Below are 19480 nucleotides of genomic sequence, written 5' to 3' on the forward strand. Positions count from 1 at the left end.
AGTGAATCATGCGAATTGCTAATTCGAGATAGAAGTATGGCAAAATTGTGTTTAGCCAAGTACATTTCATGTCTTTATTGTTAATAGAGTCTGAACATTATGTTTTATACCCTCTCAAATGTTTTGCCCTCTTATCTCCCCAAAGTGTGAATGTTTATTGTTTAAACCAGCAGCTCTCAAAGTGCGGTCCTTAGACTAACAGCATCACCATTACCTGGGAATCTAAGCATATTAAGTAAAAGGCTCCAAAGAAAACATGCAGATGGCCAACAGGTATATGAAATCATTATATGTCATCAGAGTAATACAAATAAAACTATGAGAAATTACCTTATACTTTTCAAAATGACTGTTATAAAAAAAAAAAGATATCAAGTGCTGGTGAGGATGTGGAGAAATTATGCTAAAAGGTAAAGACACTATGGAAAACAGTATGAGGTTCCTCAAAATATTAATAATGGAGGTGCCATTAGATCCATCAATTCCCAGGAAGACATATTTGCACTTCCATGTTTATTACACCATTCACAATAGCCACATTGTAGAAAGAATCTGTATATGCACTGAAAGATGAATGAATATAGACAATATAGTATATGTACATACAATGGAATACAATTCAGCCTTAAAAAAGAAGGAAATTCTGCAATATGAACAACACAGATGAACCTTAAGGACATTATGTTGAGTAAAATAAACCAACCACAGCAAGACAAATTCTGCATGGTTCTACTTATCTGAGGTATCTGAAATAGTCAAATTCATAGAATCAAAGAATTTAATGGTGGTTGCCAGGAGCCAAGGGGAGAGGGAAATGGAGGCATGATGTTTCAGTTGAGTAAAGACTAATAAGTTTTAGAGACCTGCTGTACAATATTCTACCTGTAGTCAACAATACTATACTGTACAGCTAAAACTTTGTTAAGATGACTGACCTTGTCTGGCCAGTGTAGCTCAGTGGTTGAGCATCAATCCATGCACCAAGAGGTTGCTGGTGCAATTCCTGGTTAGGACGCATAACCAGGTTGTGGGCCCAGTCACCAGTGGGGGACATGCAGGAGGAGGCCAATCGATGTTCTCTCTCATCGATGTTTCTCTCTCTCTCTCTCCCTCTCCCATCCTCTCTCTCTAAAATCAATAAAGGGAAAATAAAATTAAAAAAAAAAAAAGATGACCGACCTCATGTTAAATACTCTTACCACAATTGAAAACAAACTAATGCTGAGATGGGGCCCGGCAATGTGTGTTTTAAAAAGCCCTTCATGTGATTCTAACACACATTAAAATCTGAGAACCACGGATCTAATTCTGTAAGGACACTCCCATTCCATGTCTAGTGATTGCTTTACACATGAGCGTATGATTCACCCTCAGCCAAGGAAACTTAAGAGGAAGATGTCTGGGTTGCTTTTAGTCAAGGATTTCTTTCTGATCAAGAAAGAGTCACCCGCATAATATTGAATGTCAACTGTAGTTGAAGAAAACAAAAAAAGAAAGAGACAACCATGAGGAAGCAGCCCTTCTTGCTCTAGATCAGTTGTATGAGGATGCAACTGCTTAGCACTCCCAACAGTAAACTTACCTTAGGGAAGAGCCATAAAAGTAAAAGCCAATATGCTGAGTACAGTGGAATAGAAGGAACCTGGGGGCCTGATGATGTCCTTAGATAACTACATTGAGTAAACTTGGAACTACTTACATCTGGCCACTTACAAAATTAGTTACTAAATGACCTCATTGTTTAAGTTAGTGTTGACTGTAGCATGTCTTGCTTGCAGCCACAAGGCCCCAAAAACTGATCTGAAAAATAATAGCTTAGTTCTGTTACATTCTCTGGTATCTTCTCTCCTATCTAAATATTGTAGTTCTTAGTGAAAGTTGTGTGTGTTTTTAACAACAAATATAATACCTCTATTGAGAGTATTAAAAGCATCCTAGCACACAATCATAAACCAGATATTAAGATACTTAGCAAGGCATTATTATCAAGATAAGTGGTGTTGCCTTAGGAAAACAGGAGCAGATTAGTTCCACAGGGTATACCAAAAGGATTGAGAATACTAAGGCAAGGAAAAAGAGGATAGAAGGAAATGATGAAGCAAATATATTTAAATTGTTATACTCTTTTAATCTTCATGATGATTATATAAATTTCATTATGCCATTACTTTTACTTTTGTATATTTAAATATTGTATATTAAAATTTAAAAAAATCTTTAAAACATGACCAAAAGATGGAAAATATACCAGAGAAATATCAAAACAAAAAGAGACAGATTTAGCTATTATTAAAATATAAAATGTCATTTAAAGAAAAAATATTTATAAACAGAGAAAATTTATTCAATAACAAAAGGAACAATCCACCAGAAAGGAAAAATAATAATTATTTTAACTTCATTTATGCATGTAAAATAATATTTAAATATATAGAAGCAAATGTTGATATAATTATAAGGCAACATCAAGAAACTTATTATTGGAAGATTTTAACACATCTCTTTTAAAAAAATATTAACCAGCATGAGTTAATAGATTCATAGAATATAATATGGTTAATGAATATAATTGATTTTTATTAAGTGAATATGGAAAATTTAGGGAATTTGATATCTTAGCATGTCCATAAAGTAGCAGGCCATTTATGTAAACTTTAAAAACATGAAAAACAATGTACTATATTGTTTATTTTTACATATACAAAAGTATGAAGTTTTATAGCTAATTTCAGGGATGGGTCATTTGGGACCCTGGGTGATCATCTTTAGCTGTATGGGGTTAGATGGGAAGAATAGAGGTGAAGATTATATTTGACTCTTGAAAATATTTTTTTATTATTACTTAAATGTAATCTCAATATAATAGAAATCAAACTGCATAATGTAAGTATAAATTTTTGAAAATGAGAATGTGACATTTTCTCCCCTGCCCCATCCTCTTTTTGGCTCTGTCTTTCCTAACAAGGACATTATGTTAGGATTCTCTTGAATTTAATGGAACTGTTATTTATGAATTATAATGATCAAATTATATTACAATGGACAGATGGCAGTTCCAATTATATGTGTTTTTCATGAACAGACGTTAGTTAAAATTGTGAAACAGGATCTAACTACAAATGTCTGTGAAAATGGCATGTTATATTGCTACTTGTCCCTGAAGGTATTTCTAAAGCAGTTTGTTTAAAGTAGGTGACATATAACAAAGCTAGTGAAAAAATAACAATTTGGGGGGCTACCATACGCTTCTTAGATATATAGAATATCCCCAATTAAACATATTTTATAATGTTAATATGTATCAGAAGATAAATCTTGAGCCATGCTAATTCAGTTTGAGTCCTGTAATGTTTTATTTAGGATAACAGCTTTCTGAAATGAATGTTCTAACTTTTATAATCACCACTAACATCCTCAAAGTGAACATAGTTAAAGACAGTGATATACAGTGATACCTTGGTTCTCTAACATAATTCGTTCCAGGAGGACGGTCGAGAACCAAATTGTTCGAGAACCGAAGCAATGAAACCCAATAGGAAATAATGGAAACTGGATTAATTCGTTCCAAGTCCCAGAAAATGCCTATTTACTGGCTTAATTTGTATATAATATGTAGAAAAACATAAGTCTCAACAAGAAATAAAAGTGTACAGTATGTCTAAGGGTTAAATTCAGTGTAAAGCGTGACTCTCTCTCTGCACTCACACTGATGGCGCAAGCAAGGCGCGCTGGGCCGAATGAACGCCATTCGGCTCAACTCGGCTCATCTCGGAAGTTCGAGTTCCAAATATTTGTTCGGATTCCGAGACAAAAGTTTCTCGAATCTCCTGGTCGAATACCGATTTGGTCGAAATTCGAGGCGTTCGAGAACCGAGGTATCACTGTATTTAATTGCCAAAATGTCAATAATATAGTTAATCCATATCAGACTGACTTATTTCACTTATAACATGCTGAATTTTACTAAAGCTTAATTGAGGCTGCCATTAAATGGAATAATAAATAATAATTGCTAAAATTTAATTTCCCTAATCTGATTGTTTTATCATCGTATAAGGATCCACTTATATTTATCAAGTGTCTGCTCTACAGACTGGCGATAGAGAAGAGCTCAGCAGTCATTTGCAGACATGAACACGATAATGTTGATGTTCTTGAGGAATCAATGTGACTAAGTGAGGGAGGCATATAAACTATTGTAGAAAAATGTGTGAACTTTTTGGAAAAATCAGAAAAAGGTGAAGTGATGTTTAGGTAACAGTGTAGAGGAAAATATATACTACTAAATGTTATGTGAGCTGCTGGAATACTTCAAGGTTTTAAACAGTTATAATCATCTTTTTGTATAATAATAGATTAATATGGTTTTAGTTATATGAAGGTATTTTCTTAGAGTTTGCCATTTCTTTAAATGTCTATAGACTTATATTCTATGGATACATATAAGATTATGATCATTCAGTTTTAATTTTCCAGGATGGTTCCAACTTCAGTGTGAGATGGGAGCAAGGATCTAGAATTTACCTACCTTAGAATCTCCCCTTCTTTATTCCCCTACCTGTAGCCATCATCCTCACTCAGGGAGTTCTTTGAATTGCAAGCTCTTCCCCATGCATTTATTAACAGTGTTGGAAGGAGACTTGACTTGGTTGGTAGACACACAATACAATATGCAGATGATGTATAGAATTGTATCCCTGCAACCTATATATTATTGGCCAATATCACCTCCAATAAATTCAATAAAAATAAAAAAGTAAGCACCCAGACACAAAAATCAAATAAATAAAAAGGGAATTAATAGATACAAACTTCAATTTTAAAATTAATAGTCATAAGAATGTGATATAGAGCATAAGGAATATAGTCAATAGTACGATAATAACTTTGTATGCTGTCAGATGGTTACTAGATTTATCCAGGTGATCATTTCATAACATATGTGTATCAGATCACTGTTTTTCAGCTGATACTAACATAATATTGTACATCAACTATCTTCATGTAAGTTAGTAAGTAAGTAAATAAATAAATAAATAAATCCATCGAGCTAGTTTTCAACTCAGAGAATTGTGGATTGTTTTGCACTCTGTGCCACAGAACTTCAAGATTTGTATCTCCTGCTATTTACTCCTAGTTCAATGCTGCTTTCACTGCTTCTCGCTGATTTGATGGTGTCTTATAATAAGTAGTGCTAAGTAAATATGAAAAAATGTTTTTACATTCCTTAGAAAAACAATAAGCTAAATGCCCCTCCCTGCCAAGTGTTCCTTTTAGCTTGATGAAATTCCTTTATTCATTGCTTAACGATTACATTTGAGAATTGAGATTAACATTCTGACCCATTCAGTTTTCTGGAGGAAATTGCATTCCTGCATAAATTCAAGTATTTGTAAGACACAAACTGTTTACAGCTAAATTAGCCCCTTAAAGAAAGCATATCACCAGGAGAATTATTTACACATGACATCAACATCCCAGGAATACATCCTGATTGGCAATGGCAAAAGAAAAAAAATATTAATGGTAGTTATAGTAAGTTTGTTTAAAATGGTATATCTGTCTTTGCCTGTGGATTTTATTTTTTTTCCTTGGAGGTGAGATTTACAACACCTCAGCAAATCTTGCTTCGGTAGTCCTTGTGGAGTTGAATTCTTGGCTTCTGGAAATTTAGTAAAACTCTTTGCTGGATTCAAATCAGCCACCTTTCCTAGAGCTGTAACACACCTCATCAATCATTCACTAAAGCATTGATCAAGTTGTACTTGTTGATGTTTGTGATTTTACCCAATTTGTATGAAATCATAATCATTTTTATCATTTTTCTGATACCCTAAAAGTATTTACAGAGAAAAATTAGTGATGTGTTACTTTTAAGGTATACTGATTGGTGCTATGAATATTGTATTTCTCATGTCCTTTTTTTTTTTAAATTATTTTCTTTATTGATAATTTAGCGAGAGAGGAAGGGAGAGGGAGAGAGAGATAGAAACATGGATGAGAGAGAACATTAATTGGCCGCCTCCTGCATGCCCCCACTGGGGATCGGACCCACAACCTGGGCATGTGCCCTGACTGGGAATTGAACAGGCGACCTCTTGGTGCATGGGTCAATGCTCAACCACTGAGCCACACTGGCTGGGCTCAAATACTTTTATATTTGATACTTAAGTAAGTCAGTAGCTTCTTTTAAATTGAAACATATATATCATAAGTTTAGCATCTTGTTCCTTTAAATAAAGGAGTTATGCTTTAGCATTTTCACAAACTTTGGGCCAGTTAACCTGGGTTTCGAATTATTTGAAAATTATCATAACTTCCTTTTCTTCATTGTCATTATTATACGTTAGGTTTTATTTCAACTCATTTTTTTTCCTGATAAGGCTGAGATCTGCTACACTTCAAATAAGTCATATTTAGCTATATCACCATCCTCAAATTTTTCACCTCCATAAGATTTAAACAAAATAAACTTAGCCATTTAGTTCATGTTTGCATAGATCTGTAGAAAATCCTTGCAGGGCTAGGATGGGACTAGGAGTTCTCATGGTTCAAACGTGTGCCTTTTTGAAACACAAAAAGTCAATGGGCATGTTGTGGCAGCAATTTAGTTGGCAGGAAGAAACAGACTACATGCACTCGGAGGATTAGAAAAGGACTATTTAATGTGCACAGGTGCTGGCCCAGTGGAGTCACCTCCAAAGGCTGAGCCCCAGCTGGGCTCCAGCTGCCTTTTATACATGATAAGCCTCAGGGTACCTGGGGGCTTCTAGTTCCTAAGTGGTTGTAAGGGGATTACAAAAGCCAGGGGCTGGGGTCTCTGCACTGCCTAAGGGGGTTGTCTGCAGCCTGCTTGCCTTCTCAGGCACAGCCATGACTGTTGTTTTTACCTTAAAAAAAAAAAATATGGAAATATGAAAAAAAAAGAATATATACATACATACATACATGTACATAAAATTTATTGATATATATCCATAAAAACTGGATATATATCCATATATATCCAAAAAAAAGATGCACTTATTCCATATGAGTTATAAATCAATAAAAAGTTAGTTATAGATCATGCATTTCTTAGTACCCTCATTTAACTTCTTTAAACCTGATATTTACAATAAAACCTAGTTTCCTGATTTAGTTATATTTTTCTAAATCATGGAGCTAATTATTGCTTAGTTAAAAATTATTGGGTTTGGGTATTATTTGGAAAAAAAATAAAAGTGAAATCTAGTTTATGAGGATGACAACAGAGAGAAGGAAGGTCCAGAAATGTTTCGAGTAATATCCAAGTCATATGATTTATATAAAAATTACCTGAGCCCCGTTCTCTTCTACCTGAAAAAAATATCCTCCAGTTTCTTCTCCAAACAAGTTGGACTTGGCGATTTAAGAAAGTGACGCATCAACCACTTTCCATCCTCATTTTCTAAGATACTAATTGAGTAGAAATAATCATTAACCGCAATACTTCTTAGATGATTTTCTATTTTATGTCTTAAATCTCATATTGGTCAATAATTATATCGCTTCCTGAATATAATTTATTTATAATTATTTATATGTAACTTCGCAGAGGGTTGCTACTGTGTTAGATAGTAGGAAACATGACACACACACGCAGGTGATCAATAAGAACTGCATAAAAGACATGCTTACAAAAATGTGGGAAGGGGAACCTGAAGGCCGGCAAGAGTTGGGTGTCATTGCCGTCCCTGGGCCTGGAGGACAACGCCAGGGAGGGAGTGGTTGCTGCAGACCTCGAATGAGCCACAGTCTTAGTCAAAAGCAAATTTTAAAATCGCCAGAAAGCAGTAATCCAAAAGCAAAAATAAGACATTGAGACGGAGTCAATCAATGCTGTCTGTTCTTACAAGTGACAGTCTCTGTGAACAGTACCCATATATGGAAAGTGTTACTTGATTTTGAGAGCATCAAAGGACTTGAAAAGCACAAATGACATGTCATAGAATTGTACACTTGACCCCTACATAATGTTATTAACCAACATCACCCCAATATATTTTATTAAAAAGAGAGAGAGAGAAAAGCATATACGGCTAAGCTGGACAGAGCTCGTTTCAAGGAGAAGGGCCATGTTACAGTTAGTACGGGGGCGGGTAAGGAGCTGGACACACGTGCTGGAATCTCTGTGCTTGTGGAAATGGCTTTATGAGAAAAGGAAGTGACCGAGCTAAGCTACAGAAGGCAAACCAACAGCACTGCCAGTATCAGCCAGAAGTCAGTTCTTCCCGTGAGCCTGCTGTCTGCCAAGCCCCCCAAAGAGAGAAGGGAGGGCGACATAGAGCCATCAGAGCCTCAGGGAGACAAAAGGCTCATCTCTCCTTCCCTGCTCAGTGTCCCGCAGCTCACCATTGACAGTGGGACTGAACCCAGGCCGCCTGGCTCTGGAGTCTGGGCTCCCAATGCTATAATTTTTAATATATATGTATTTACATTTACCGTAAGGTATTGGCTCATGAAATTACGGAGGCTGAGAAGTCCCACAGTCTGCTGTCTGCAGGCTAGAGGACCAAGAAGGCCATGGGTGTCTTCGAAGTCCTGAGCCAGAGAGCCGATGACACCGGTCCTGTCTGAGGCTGAAGCCCTGAGAACCAGAAGCACAGGACAGGAGATGGTGAACAGCCAGGCAGAGAGACAGAGGATCCTTACTCCCTCCACCTTTTCTGTTCTCTCAGACCCTCAACCATTAGGATGCGGCCCACCCATTTTGGGGAAGACACACCGCTTTACTCAGACTGCAGATTCAAATTAGTCTCTTCCAGAAACATTGTCACAAGCACACCCAAAAGTAATGCCTCACCAGATATCTGGTGCACAGCGGTCTAGTCAAGTTGACATCTAAAATTAAATTTATAGATGATTGGGAAAAATATGGTCATAGTTTTTAAAGTAAATTCATTTATTTATTTTTTAAAAAAGAGAGAAAGAAATTCCACTGCTCATATAAACTTTACCATAATCCAGGGTAAGTGTGCCTGCTGCCGTCCAGTGTCTACTTACTTCAAGCCTTTGAGAGTACTATGGTGAATGACAGGACACGGCTTTATTTGTCCTTTGCAATCACTGTAAATTATTTGAAATAACAAGAATCTGATATTCACATTTTACTTTGTTGATGGATAGGAGAAGAATATATGCCATTGCTTAACTAGGCTTAATTTTGTGTATAAACTATTTCACAAAAAAATCTTGCTTCAAATATTTCTAATTGTAACACATGTCAAGTTTTTCTTTTAATTATTAACTCCATGTTCATACAGAATTTTACCTGAATTGTTTATACTTGGCTTAGTAAATATCAAGGTGCCTGACTTTTAGAAGGCAGACATTTATCTTCGATCTTAGACAAACTGTCATTCATGCCAATCTCACCCAGTTTTGACCCAGGAACACATTTCCATCCACATTACTGTAAACACGTGGGGAACATGCATTAGAATAAATCAAACCTCTCCAGACTATCAGCAGACTATAGAAACAGTGTAGAAGAGTATGATTCAAGAATGAAAAAAAGTTGCCAAAATTAAATAACATTAAACCTGTAATTGAAAGAACAATAGTTTTCTTCTCCATAATAGATAATGGAATATTCTTCTACTATGAGGCCAAGCCCCTTGCTGCCTCACAACAAGAAAAATAACTCCTAAATTTTACTTGACACTATTCTAATAGACTCCACATTCCTGACTATGAACAGGAATTTAATATAGTTTATTTGGCGGCTTGGAACACAGCTTTTCTTTGATATATTATACCTTTAGTTCATGACCCTTGTGGAATGATTTTGTTTGCGTGCATATTCTGTTTTTTGAATACTTACAGTGGCTTGAGCCTGAAATAAGCTTTTAAATATTTGTTTCTGTCATACATATTATTTTTGCTGGTTGTTTTCAGCTTTGTCTTCCATTGAATTTTACTCCAAGTTTTTGATAATCTGCCTGTACCTTGGCTAAGAATAAACTAACTCTCTCTCTCTCTCTCTCTCTCTCTCGCTCCCTTTTCTTTCTTGACTTCCTTTTCCTCCTCCTCCCATTCTCTTGAACAACATTCAGGAAACAAAAAGTTGTTATCAGTGATCTCCATATAAACAAATTCAGTACTCAGTTTCACATTTGCCTAATTGATTGTTGAACATATCATAATGTGATGTAATGTAAATTGTATTAACTGTTCTATAATATCTATAATTAATTCTCATGGGAAAAGAGAGAGTTTACCGTGTATCCTCACCAATGACAACACTGAGCTTCACACATTAGATCCTAGTAAACACCCACTGAATGGTTGAATGAATGAATTAATCAATTGATTAATCATCATTAGAGGTTATAACATGGAGTGTAGCTCTGGTGGTGCATGTGTATTAGTAAAGAGTAAGAATCCAAATTTCTTTGAGACATATTTGTGTTATTTTTTTTTAAGCTAGTATATTTTAGTGGTCTAAGAAGTGGTGCTGCTTTTTCTCAGAAATGGAGTGATGAAGCACGAAAAAGAAGCTAATATTTATTGAGTGTATAATACATAGCAATTACTGAACTACCACTTTCTTTCTTTTTTTTTTTGTTTTTATCCTCACCCGAGGACATTTTTCCATTTTTTATTCAGATACAGCGGGAAGGAGAGAGAGGAAAAGAGAGAAACATCGATGTGAAAGAGACACATCGAGTGGCCGCCACCCACACGACCCAACCAGGGCCGGGGACAAACCACAGCCAAGGCACATGCCCCCAGTGGGAACCGAACCCGGGTTTCTGTGGACCGCAGGCCGACGCTCCAACCCCTGAGCCAAACTGGCCAGGGCTGAACTACCACTTTCATATAGATCTCTGCACTTATTATTATTTTTTAATCCTCACCTGAGGATATTTTTTCATTGATTCTTTTAGATAGAGTGGGAGGGAGAGAGAGAGTGCATTACATCATTGTGAGAGAGACACATCGATTGGTTGTCTCCTGTATGACCTCAACCAGGGCCAGGGACCGAACCTGCAACCAACGTATGTGACCTTGACTGGGAATCAAACCCACGACTCTTCCATCTGCAGGCCGACTCTAACCGCTGAACCAAAAGTAAAAGTGTATTTACTTTTAATACATTTATATGTAGGTGCTGTTATCTCATTTTGTAGATCAAGAAACTGAGGCAACATGAGAGATTGAATAGCTTCACACAAACATGTTCAATATGAAGAATTCATGTGGTTTTCTAGTTACTTTGGGGCTAGATGTCAAGTGCTGTGAATTCACAGGAAATCAAAGAAGCTAAGCTGTTAAATATAAATATAAGGAAACAATTTCGAAGTGAAATACATATCCATTTAAGAATATTTGTGTCTTGTTTAATTTGTCAAAGAACATCCAACTATAACTAAAGTAAATAAAACAACAGAGCTAAAAGTGATTTTATTGTTTTCTAAGCATAATGACAAGATCTAGGTAGTTTCAGAGTGCCAGGTAAAATACAGGTGTCTCATTAACGCTGAATCTCAGAGGAAACACGGATAATATTTCAGCATAAGGTTGTCCAAAATATTGTATCAGGCATACTTCTTTAAAAATATGTACTGTTTATCTGGAATTCAAAATTAGCTCTGCTTCTATGTTTTTACTGGTTAAATCTGGCAACCCTACGCCTCACAAGGGCGTCTTCACTCTTCCTACATGTGTCCTGTCACTCTGCCAGACAGGTTTTATTAAGGAGGTAAGGGCAGAGGAGAGGAGAGAGAGAAAGGGATTCTTTGAAGACTTTAAAACAGTAGCAGCATTATTTACAACCGCCAGAATATGGAAGCAGCCTAGGTGTCCATGGATAGATGAATGGATAAGAAGATGTGGTACATATATACAATAAAACATGACTCAGCCACAAAAAATTAAATCTTGCCATTTTCAACAACTTGTATGGACTATAGGTATTATGCTAAGTTAAATAAGTCAGGGAAAGACAAATATCATATGATTTCACTTATGTGTAGAATTTAAAAAAAATAAAATAAACAAACAAGCAAATCGTATCAGAAACAAATTCATATATTCAGAGAACAAACTGATGGTTGCTACTTGGGAAAGGTAAAGGGATGGTCAACAAAGGAAAAGGGGATTAAGAAGGGTAAACTTCCAGTTATAAAGTAATCATGGAGATGTAAATCCAGCATAGGGAGTATAGAGAACAATATTGGGATAACTATGTATGATGGCAGATGGGATCACTTTATAATGTATATACATATGTAACCATTATGTTCACCTGTAACTAATATAATGCTGTGTGTCAATTTGTTTTTAAATTTTATTAATATAAAAGCCAAATGACTGCTATTTTGCTTTTTTGAGGGAGGGGTTAGGTCTGCCCTGACATATTTCAAAATAGGCTGTTTACCTCCAGACCCCTGTGAGCCCCTCCCTCTGCCTCTCAGTCCTTCTCTGTGCTGCTTGGGAACTGAACGACGGTGTACAAATTCCTTACATTCTCTAGCCTTGATTTTCCTATCTGCAGAAGAGTAGTAGTCTTTGGTGTTAGAAAATAAAACAGATAATGTGATGTGACTGACTTCTGTAAATATGATGGTTGGTCAAACTCACCGAAGCTTTTTAATAGAAACCCAAATAATTAGAAGAAAGCAGTCATATAAAGAGCAAGAGTTAATGAGGAAAAGAGAGAGTATTTGGGCAAATATAGGTAAGAAGGAGGAGACAAGGGCCAGATGGGACACTGGGTACAAAATGGTTAATTCCATACTGACCTGCCTTTCTTTTTTTTCTTTTATTGAGACATAGTTAAATAAAATTGTGAGATATTTAAAGTGTACATTCTGATTATTTGATATATGTATACAATAATTAATACATCTGGGATCTCATTTGTTTTTGGAGGAGGGCAGATGGGGACATTTAAATTCTTCTCTCTTAGAAAATTTCAGTCATACAATGCAGTATTGTCTTTATGATCTGGGAATGCTTTTTGGAAAAGGTAGAGTTAGCAAAAACCCTTAGAGAATGTAGGAGATGAAGTGGAGGGCACTCCTTGTGGTACCTTCATGTAAGGGAAAGTCCAGTATGAAAGTACAAAGGGTTTGCATTGAAAAGCTAATGCCACTGATCCAAGTTGAGGTTTTGTATAGGGGATCGGGTTGATACAACAGTCTTGGTTCTTAACTATGGAAGGCCCTGGAGAGTAAACTATGGAAGTTAAACTTGATCCATTAAGTATCAAAGAAAATTAGGAACAGATAACTGGAATGACTAAAAAGTAGCAGGGCGCAAAATAAGATGGGAGCTGTTTTTGCTTTTGTTTTTCTAATATATAGTAATAGGCTACATTGCAGTAGTTGCAGTGAGATAGACGGGCATATGTGAAAATATGTTGACAGTAAATCAATAGGACTCTCCACAGGAGTTGGTAAGACCAGAAAAAAGACCAAGCACAACTTGATGAAAGTTTTGAGTCTAGATTTCTGGGAGAATAGCACACTCTTGAAAGTGTAAAAAGGTGGCCGTCATATTTTAGTATTTCTGATTTATAAGCTGATGTTTGCCTTAAATAAGTAAGGACACTGGGAGTAGTAGAAATCCAAGGAAGCGTCTTTGAAAGAATTCATAAATATATTATGTTTAAAATAAGAAAATTGCTACATTAATGAAATGTCTGTGAAAAAGTAGCATATGATAATTTAGATATTACTAAAATATTTGCATTAAAAAGAGAAGTGTTTCATGTATTTATTATACACCCCCTGTATGAAATGACTTAAAGTGACTATAAACTCAACACAAAATTGCATTAACAAACATTGTGCACAGATTACAGAAGAGCTTATTATCATCAAAATGCTCATTCAGTGCTGAAAATACTAGTTGCGTGTTGTTGTTTTTTCTTCTTAATCAATCATTTCTTGTTTTTTCATAATAAAACTCATTATATATTTCTATGACTGTTATAAATATAAATACCAAACATTTCATAAATAAAAAATTTCTTGATTATCAAACAATCTGAAATAGTCTCTCTAAAAATGGGGTATTCAGCTACATTAATATTGTGAAACTGTTGAAATAAATTTCTATGTCCTTTTGCTCTGAGATATTTAGCTCACAGGACACTTGCTTGGTTAGTGTTGGATCTGACTGGCTGGTGGGATTCATTCCTCATAGGGAAGTAAAATAAACTGATAATGCTCCAGTGATATTAATTTTAAATACTCCAGGATGTGTTCCCAGTGCAGACAGCAGTCAATTTAAAAGCTCAATGAACACATTATCTGTTTGTTTGATTGGGGTTGTGCGGGTGGCAACCAGTAGACGTGTCTCTCTCACATGGATGTTTCTCTCTCCCTCTTCCTCCCTCTCTCCTTCCAGCTCTATCTGAAGGTAAATGCAAAAATGTCCTCAGGTGAGGATAAAAAACAAAAACAAAAAACAAATAAATAAATAAAAGCTCAATTTTAGGAACACATTATCCTTTTTGTCTTGCAACTGCCATTTAAATAGATGTGTGATGTTCCATTTGCTTCTTCTAACTTAGGCCTCAACTGTTCATATTTAATTAAATGAGGTAAATTTGAATAATTGCTGGAACAGATTAAACAATTATTAAAGAGCAGATATTTCTCAAAGAGAAGCTTTATTACTGGTCAGTACTTTTTTACCAGATAATCTCATTAGCTAAATTCTATTGTTTTAGAAAATAATTTTTTATTGCTGTCACACGGCTAGATAACACAAGCACAAAATCTGTTATTATTTTTATCACCTGTTTTGTTTATGGGGGCAATTAGTTAAGAAGCCTTATATTTGTTTGTTTAAAACAATGATTTCTCACTTTAGTTTTGTGTTTCTTACATAAGCCCCAGAAAATTCTCAAAAATAGTGTTGCTCTGTTACTTTTTTTAGTTAAATCTTATTGTTTTTAGATCAGAAAAAGCTTTTGATCTCATTCATGAACACGTGTGTTAAATCGATAAATATATAAATTTATAAGTTTATTTAGATAAGTATAATCAGAAAGTATCCACTATATAAATATATACCTTAACATGTATTTCATTACTGTGGACTTTAAGATAATCAAAGAAAAAATATTTGTTACATAATGTGGAAAATGTAAAACCAGAAAGATACATGCTATGGAATTTTAGTCCTGGGACTACTCACGAAGCCTAGAGAGAATATAAGGGTCTAACAGATATTTTCTGGTGGTGGACTGGTGCCAGATTTAAAATTTATAGGATCTAGCTAGTTAAGAGGAAAATGCATTCGAGATAAAAGGGAGAAATTGAACAAAACCACAGGAGGAGAAACCTCACTGTGTGCAAATGCCTCTAGCGTTTACCAGGTGTAACTTTGGAGAAATTAATCTCTGTTGATTTAAATGTTCCAGTCTGTGGATTGAACATAATCTCATAGGGCTATTGTGGGCTAAATGAGATAGTTTACGTAAATGGTTTAGCTTGGTGTCTAAAAAGAACCTAACATTTTGGAACACTTAGGTTGTGCCTGTCACTCTAAATTCTTTGTATAAATATCCAGTGAGTCTTACCCCATCGTCTTCAGGCTTAACCACTGGACATATGTTAACTGGTATTGTGTATAGAAGTGATATATTTAAGAAAAGTAGATGCTAACATCAATACAAATTTTGAAATAAGGCAAAGTATGTATAAAACTTTTCAGCTATTTAATAACTATGCTCTTACTAGATAGTAATTAGAAATGAATTACTGATAGTAGATGAGATTTGGTAACTCAACAAAGTTGAATACTACAGGTATTTAGCCATGATGGTAATGTTGACTTTTGATTTTACTAAAAATATTCTTATCTATAATATGTTACGTTTACATTTCACTGACAAAATGAAACAAGAGTGTCAATAAGATATTAGGAAATACCATATTAAAAACCCAACAAAGCAACACCCGTTAATAAAGCTAAGGAACATTTTCCTGCCTCAATGTTATAGCACTATCAAATAAAAAAATAGACTTGTTTATCATTTCAGACACTTCTGTTCTTTCCTATAGCACTTCATTATTGCTATTCTACTACAGAGGATATACTATGAATGATTTTTTTTTAAAAAATGAATCACCATAATAATGGTCCTGGTACTGTAGGTAGGTCACTACATATAATTCCCAAGTTGGTCTTTTACATGCTTTTTAAAAATTGGTAAGAAGCAGTCTTTCCTAGTCATCGAAAATTCAACTACTTTCCCTCAAGTGCTTATCTATAAAATACTAATTTCTGTGAGAGTTCATCTTCCAGATCTTTAGCACTCTCAGGTGGATAGTTTTTCAACTGACCTACAACCATTAAGCTTGCTTAAGTAGTCCCCAACTATTTGGTCCCCATTTTAATTGCCATTGCTGTGGATTCTCCCGTGTAAAAGAATTGCCATCAGTGCTCAGAATGAAGTTTAGCATGGATGACTGCATTGAAATGCAATCCAGGTGGAAATAACAACCGTATGTATGTGGGCTCAATAACAAATGACATCTGAGAACCAGCAGCGTCATTATTGAAGACAATCTGAATGTAAGATACATATGTGGTTTGTGTTTAACAGTGCCTATGAGAATGACATGTAGAGTTAAACCTTACCACTGCAAATAGAGCCCAGGCCGGACCCTTATAGATAACAACATATTAGAAATTGGAAAGATTTCAAGGTGAAACAAGACAAAATAGTTAAGATTATAAAATACTAACTTTAAAGAAGCTGACAGGCAGGTTGGACTAGTAAGGTTTCAGAGAATGTTTTGTCTGCAATGAATGAACCGCCTTTAAAGAGCTCTTACTGTCCTTGAAGCTTATTGAAGGAGAGTGGGCTTTGGAGAATGTGAACCTGGGTCCAAATACCAGCTCTGTGCTCCTGAGTACATTTCCAACTCTCTCGGCCTTTTCACTTAACAACAAGAACAGCCCTGGCCAGTTTGGCTCAGAGGTTAGAGCGTAGGCCCGTGGACCATAGAGTCCCAGGTTCGGTTCCTGCTAAGGGCACGTGCCTTGGTTGTACTTTGTTCCCGGCTCCGGTTGAGGCCGTGTGGGTGGCAACCAATGGATGTGTCTCTCTCACATGGATGTTTCTCTCTCTCTTCTCTCTCTCTCTTCCTTCCTCTCTCCCTCCCACTCTATCCGAAGATAAATGCAAAAATGTCCTGGGGTGAGGATAAAAAACAACAACAACAATAAAAAAAAAAAAAAACAAACACACAAGAAGATCATTATCATGCTTCTTACATAGACATTATCATGCTTAGTACATAGATTAAATACAATCATATATGTATTTTACAGAGCCTAACACATGACAGGTTTTCATTGAGAGTTAATGGTAATAAATAACAAAAATTAATTAAACAGATCCCTATGGAATTTCTTAATTAGCTACATTTTTCTAAAGACTTTAAACAAATGATTTACTCTTAACAGACATCTAGCACTTTTACTTTCCTTCGATCTGTTTCCTGGTTAGTGGAATGGAATGGAAAATGAAACATTGACTGGGTTCTATTCACTCTTCTGTGCCTAGAGTGCTTGACCCTAACCAGACACCTCATAAGTTTGTGTGGTATTAATTTTTGTTTGTTTGTTGTTACATGCCACTAGCGGGAACCGAACCCAGGACTCTCTGGTCTGCAGGCCGACACTCCAACCGCTGAGTCAAACTGGTCAGGGCAGTGTGGTATTACTTTTTGAAAAAAAAAAAAAAAGAGTGGTATCGTCTTAGTGTCCTAAGACTAGATTTATTTAGGTAAGAGATTGGTATGGAGAGTTTTGATTTATTCTCTAGAACTGCATATCTTTATTTGGCACATTCTTTGTGTTTTCTTTTGTTTACATAATAAATTAACTAAAAGAAAGGAAAGATTTTTCAGTTTTTGCCTTCAAAAAGTTTAGTGATGAGAATGGATAATAGTGATTGTATAGCAAGGTGGAGACTTCCCTTTATATCTAGGATTGTTTGGGCACAGCATAATCTACATTGGAATGTTTCTTTCTTTTCATCTCTTTTACTCTTTCTCTCTATTGCTTTCTATGTCCCCTGTCCCAGACAGGAGAATGTAAGAGTGACAAGTAGTTTTCAGATGTACCTGCGTATTAAGTCTAGGAGTTACCTATTTCTATATTTTAATGACTTTCTCTGTAAACTGGCAATAGTTTCCACCCAGATTTTGTAAACATTTATTTATTTATTTATTTTTTATTCTCACCCAAGGACATTTTTGCATTTATCTTCAGATAGAGCAGGAGAGAGCGAGGGGGGAAGAAAGAAAGAGAAACATTAATGTGAAACACAGGACCCCAACCAGGGCCGGGGACAAACTGCAACTGAAGTACGTGCCCTTAGCGGGAACCAAACCTGGGATTCTCTTGTCTGCAGGCTGACGCTCTAACCAATGAGCCAAACCAGCCAGGGCAGATTTTGTGAACATTTAAAAATAATATGTGCAAAGTATCTTTGACATAGCAAGTGATCATTAAATATTACTTCATTTTTCAAGTAAATGTCAACACATGTTAGTAATATTTTGATTACTCAGGAAAAGATCAAGTTCTACAAGGTTATTTGAAGGGGAAGGAAATATACCAGATTATAAGAGCATTTTCTTTTTTTTTTTATTTTTATTTTTTATTTTTTAATCCTCACCCGAGGACATTTTTCCATTTTTTGTTCAGATAGAGCAGGAGGGAGAGAGAGGAAGAGAGAGAGAGAGAAACATCGATGTGAAGGGACACATCGAGTGGCTGCCACCCGCACGACCAACCAGGGCCGGGGACAAACTGCAACCGAGGTACGCGCCCTTAGCGGGAACCGAACCCGGGTCTCTCTGTACCGCAGGCCGATGCTCTAACCGCTGAGCCAAACCGGCCACGGCTATAAGAGCATTTTCTAACAAATTAATTTTATATACTTAATATTATTTGAACGTATATTCAAAATGAAAGACAACAATAGCTCCTGAAGCTTGCAGAGAATAGACTGACTGGTATAATACATTTTCAATAGTTAAGATCCTGCTCAAGTTAGTCAGTACTTGTATATTACCAGGCTTATGACAAAGACAATTCATTTGTGTAAGTATTTTTTCAACAAACATTTACTGAGAGCCTGTCCTGCACCAGGTATTGATGAAATTGCTTAGGAAATATGAGTGAACAAAATAGATCAGCCCTGAAGAAAGTTATATTCAGGAGAACCAGAACATCTTTTGATACACTGAAGCATATTCATTCCAGAAGTAGTATCTGTTGGCTTCACTTTTGAAGTGTGGAGGAGGAGAATTTTACTCTGTAAAAGTTGTAAAAGTGGCCCAGCCAGTGTAACCCAGTGATTGAGTGTCAACCCATACACCGGGAGGTCACTGGTTCGATTCCTGGTCAGGGCACATGCCCGGGTTGTGGGCCTGATCCCCAGTGGGGGGCATGCAGGAGGCGGCCAGTTATTCTCTCTCAT

The 19480-nt window shown here is 35.9% G+C and overlaps 1 protein-coding gene across 2 annotated transcripts in view; it reads left to right on the forward strand.

Annotated features, from left to right (window-relative positions):
* Nucleotides 1–19480, forward strand: part of GRID2 (glutamate ionotropic receptor delta type subunit 2) — a 1393668-nt gene that overhangs the window by 352056 nt on the left and 1022132 nt on the right. The gene's annotated exons all lie outside the window — the stretch shown is intronic.

The sequence above is a fragment of the Molossus molossus genome, unplaced genomic scaffold (assembly GCF_014108415.1).
Source record: "Molossus molossus isolate mMolMol1 unplaced genomic scaffold, mMolMol1.p scaffold_m16_p_1, whole genome shotgun sequence".
Lineage (NCBI taxonomy): Eukaryota > Metazoa > Chordata > Mammalia > Chiroptera > Molossidae > Molossus > Molossus molossus.